Source organism: Notolabrus celidotus, chromosome 5 (assembly GCF_009762535.1).
Source record: "Notolabrus celidotus isolate fNotCel1 chromosome 5, fNotCel1.pri, whole genome shotgun sequence".
Lineage (NCBI taxonomy): Eukaryota > Metazoa > Chordata > Actinopteri > Labriformes > Labridae > Notolabrus > Notolabrus celidotus.
The window spans coordinates 20,484,984-20,490,447 of NC_048276.1; positions in this window are offsets into that span (position 1 = coordinate 20,484,984).

Sequence of the window (5,464 nt, forward strand, 5' to 3'; positions counted from 1 at the left end):
GTCAGCATTCATTTCTCCAAACATCTTGTTTAAGTATCTATCAGCCTTGCAAGGATGTCATAGCTTTAGCTGACTACAGGGAACTGCACATCAGCATTTTGAAGATAATATTTTGGTATGTTGTTTCTTCCTTCCTAGGTTAACTCAACTCAACTCAACTCAGCTCAACTCAACTTTATATAGCACCTTTCATACATAAAAACATGCAGCCCAAGGTGCTTCACAGAATAACAGAGAGACAGAAAACAACAGCAATGGTAAAATTAAAAAAGGCAAGATTATAAAAAAAATACTTAAAAATAAAAGAAAATCAACACTGTAAAATTAATAAAATAAGTAAGAGTGGAAAGAAAAGTTAAAAATATAACTAGCTAACTTGTTTGCTTGGTAATTAGTTACATCAGGTCTCAAGCTAGATGAACATTAATATATGAAACATTTAAATACATAGGCAGCTTTGCTCTCAAGAACAAAGGTTTCCTCAGATTTTTCTAGTTTAAGTCATACTTGTACATCAAAATCCCCAAAAGAAGCTCTGATTTAGGACATGCAAGGACACATACATGCCCCGGACGACGTTTTGGTTAAATCCAGTACTATTACGTTTTGGGTTTGAGGCATTTTGGGATACTCTTACCTTGAACTAACTATGTTTGGTAATAGTACAAGTTTTTTTTACTATGCGCAGTCACTTAAAGACTTTGCAGATGTCCAGACATCAAGCCTTTTTGATCTGCTGGAAGTTGCAGTGCTTAGCCCTCCTGTTCTGTTGCGGGTCAAATTGACCCTTTTAAAAGTCTATTTTAGGCAATATATGCCTTCCAAACCAGCTAAATGCAGCTTAAAAATCTGTGCAGCATGTGACAGAAGAGGTTTCGTGTTAATTTATCAACATCACTTCATAAAAAAAAGGATTCATAATGTAAAATAAAATAAACAAAAATCTATGTCATGGCAAAGTATTGTACTTATATTTAGGGCTTTCCAAAAAAAGTTTTAACATTAATTTTAATGAAAATCGAGTGAGCTGTCCTCATTGAACCATGATCTGTGAGAATTAAAGAACACCAATGGACTAAGTCTTGATTTAAATGGTTAGTAATGGAGATAAAAATTTGATTTAAAACATCTGATTGGGATTTTTTTGTGATTCTGACACTTCTGGATGATTGAATATGCCCCGGGTCAAATTGACCCAGGAACATTATTGCTGTTCCAGAGAAACGGACGTAACAGGAGGGTTAATCGACGATGCATCTGAAGTGCATTCAGGCAGACCATCAGTGACTTAAAAGACAATTAAGCATTAATGCTGAAAATGTTGTATACCAAAGTGAAACTGAGAAGTGTCTCAATAGTTCTGAAAACATTTTAACATTTTCTCCTTGTTATTCTGCGATAGCTCTCTCTAACAGTGACATTTTTCTCAAGTGAATGCAATACACACCTCTGGCATAAAGTTGATTGAAAGACATTTTCCTTGATCCTAAACTACAATGCATATTGATATTAACGATACTTTCACATGCTATATAACAGATACAAATGACACCGGAAACTCTTCTGTAATCAGTGAGCACCAGTTTGTGTCATCACAAAGTTAATTGATTTATTCCAAGTATTATTTTTAAGCACAGTTATGTAAACCTTTACCTGTCTGAATGATAGCCATAGCCCAGTCACAAGATAACTGCTTTGCTGACACCAGCATTTCAAAACAGCTACTGACAGTCAAACTATCATCCTCTTCGTTTTATGTTCCTCCACAATTTTGCTGACAGCCATCTACGTGGCCTCATGTGGCCAGTTTTGGCCTCTTCTGCAGCTCAGTCTAGTAAATAAACCTCAGGCACAATGAGCTGAGATTGCCCAAGTATCTGTACTCAGGATCATGAGATTAACCTCTCCATCTATGAATGTACAAGCCAAGATGCAGCTGCTGCCTCCTAATGAGGACCAGAGAGACCCCGGGCTGGAGTATAACATATGCATAATCCTCATCTTTACCCCGTGTACAAATTAAAAATGAAGGATTTTCATTCTCCTCTCTCTTATGGTGACATACACTTCTGAGTCATTTTCACTTCCCAATTCACTAAATCCACCTTAGAAGTACCTAAAAACATTATGTTTTAGATGCATTGTTTCTATTTAACAAAATGAATACATGAATAGGTAAATTGTATTTTCCTCTATTTGGGGATGTGTCCTCTAGATGGCGCAGCTGTATCACTGTATGATTACTAACCAGCAGAGTCCCAGTTGTCTTCCATTAGTGAAGCATGATAGACTTGCCAGATGTTCACCAAGACCTCCAGAAGAACTCGAATGACAAAGTGTTTATGTCTTCAGCCACCAAGGCTGAATGTACTGAGTGTGCAGATTCCGTGTAATGGTCTTTGATATCCCTCTGTGTCTGGAGTACCATTATATCTAATGACCTAAATGTAATGATATGACTCTCATCCCAGTACAGAAATAGAAAGGCATTTTTTTTGTCCAGCCTGAGAAATGTTTTTTTTCTCTACTTTTATTTTATATGTAGAATAGTGTTAGAGTCATTCTTGGACTATAACACATTTTATAGTGTTGAAATACACTCAAAGAAATAACTCATTGGACGAACTCAATTTTATTGAGGGCAGGATTTCCATCCAATCAATATATGTAGCCCCAACTCAAACTTGGTATATCCATGGAATACAATGAAAATGAATTAGTCCAACTCATTTTTAACAAATAAAGCCAAAATGAAATTATTGAAATAACTAAGAGTTATTTATTTACATTTGCCCAACTCATTTTTAACAAATACAGCCAAGATGATATTATTGTAGTTACTAAAAGAAAATTATTTACATTTGTCCAACTCAAACCAATGTAATTAATTGTATATTAAGCAAGATAAAAATCACCCTTAGATTGATCACAAAAAAACACAAAAGACAATACCTGGTTGGTATTTTCAAAGCATGTTGTTTTCATGTAAAATTAACATCTTGGTGTTTGTTTTCATGTAAAATTGACATCTTGGTGTTTGTTTTCATGTAAAATTGACATTTTGGCTGTATATGTTCACGGTTGTTGAATTGAGGATTTACGTGAAACCAAACACAAAGATGTCCCATTTACTTGAATACAAAACACTATGAACTCAGTTTTACTTGAACACAAACACCAAGACCTTTTGTTAAAGAACAATTCAAACACCAAGCTATCCTATTTCTCCCAGTGCCACAAAGACACACACAGAGGAAACTGCAAAAACATGTGATTCCTGTATAAATGTAGTGTTGCCATTAGCTTTAAAGCTAGTAGTATTACAGAAACAAAAAAAAAGCAGCAAATGCGAAATTCCCTTGGTCCACATTTTGGCAACAAACAACAAAAACATTTCCTTTTTTAAACTAAACATTCACAGACCAAGACTCTGATTTTTTGATGAGAACATGTCCTTTAAATGTAACTATATATGTAAAACAGCAACATGAAAACAGTACTAGCCATTCACGAACAATGAAAACTCCAATATATTGAACAGTGTTCAAGTCCATTTCATCCTGAGTTGAGTGATGAAATTAGACAGGGAGGAGAGGAATGGAGGTGCTAGTTGACTCGAGATGAATGGCCTCTTGAGATGTGTGGATGGTAGTCACACTCAGAGTTAGGATGGGGAGGTAAAGTGGGCAAACTTTGTCCATCCAATCTTAAACCCCCATCAGTGTTCATTAGGGAGGAGCAATTACATAATGTCTCTCTCCACTCCCCATGGCTGCATATATGTTCATCCTGTTATTCAAACAGTTCAGTAAACAGCCCCTTGCCTGCTTCTGTGAAACTTCATTAGGATCTTTTGGACAAACTCAAAAGTGTACTTGAGGTTGTCTGGAAAGCTCAGATCAAGGGTATAAATGAGCCCAAACATCATTATGACCCCCATGATGACACTGTCCACGTTGCTCAGGACTTTGACGCCTTTGATCATAATTCCCACAACCTGTGGCTGGCCATCGGCATCTTGACGGATTATGTATATCCCCATGACTGTGAGGCCGATGTCCCTTTCTGCATCCTCAGTGGCGGAGGCCTATACACCAACACAAACACAGAACACTTGTGTTAAGTAAAATGCTAAACACAACAAGTAGAAAATGAATTGTTTTGTGGCTTGCATCTGTAATGCGTTTCATATGAATTTGCAGTGTTTTCTAAATGCTGCATGTGAAGGGAAATAGATTATATCTCACGGGTTAAAGGTTTTTAAAATGGTCCAGTAAATTACTTCAGCCAGCAGCCATGAACATGCAACTGTAATTGCTGCAACATAATCATTTAGGCAACCACATCCCTATAGAGACGAACCTGTAGGATGCTTTTTTGTTGAGCAGGAGAAAGTTTTATCCAAAAAAGCCTCAGTCTGTTTGCCACTGCCAGCTAAGGGGATCCACTAAACCAAATCCAAAACTTCTTGCACCTATCAGTAATTTCAAACTAAAAAAAAACAAAAAAGAAAACTGGTATCAACTTACCAGATATTCCTTGAAGAAGGTGTCAGGATCTTCATTGAGGTAGATAACAAGGCTTCTCAGGGTGCACTCCCTCCTGATGTCGATGTCGTCACACTAAAGCAGGGGTGAAGAATCAACACAGAATTTGGCTAAATATGGGTGCAACAGTGGCACAGGGAGAGGAGCAAGTTGACTAGGGGTGTAACAAGGGATGTCTTTGAATCGATTGAATCGATCAAAGACGGATCATACCACTACATCGATCCAAAATCTAATTCTTAATTTTGAGACCAGAAACTTTAAATAAATAAATAAAAAACTTGATAAAACTTTTACCCCTAATGAAGACTAGAGCATTGAATCTTCAAGGCATTACTGAGCAGGGCACATACCCCTGAATGCCCCGAATGAGCTGGTAGTTGCCTTGCAACCCAGTGAAGTAGGTCAATGAATTGGAAACACTGTCAAGTATTTTGGATAAGGCACAGGCTATTTACCATATAGACAAAACTGTAATATGCATTTCTACTAACCAAATCTATTTTTGCCAGGACATCTTTGATTCTTTGCCCCTTCACTCCTCCTTTGCTCTTGAAGATCTGCATCAGCTGTGTGAAAAGTTGTCCAGCTGCGACATGAAATTTGACTGCAGTGGTTTCATGGTGATCCCCAAGAACTCTGCATTAATCTGATAAAATGATAAAAATAAATAGTTTAGACAAATTAAAATTGCCATTGTCCAACAATAAATCATCAAGAAGAACAAATATCAAAACAAACGTACAAATTAACTTAATTTAGCTTACTGCATGTACTAAAAGTGCATGGGCAATCTGTGTAGGGACATGGATAGCGATAGCTGCCCCTTAAATGCCCATGAGTCTGCCTAAAATGCTGCAACAACAAATTAATGCTAGCTAGTTCTTTACACTGCCACATTCATCATCCTGAAATAG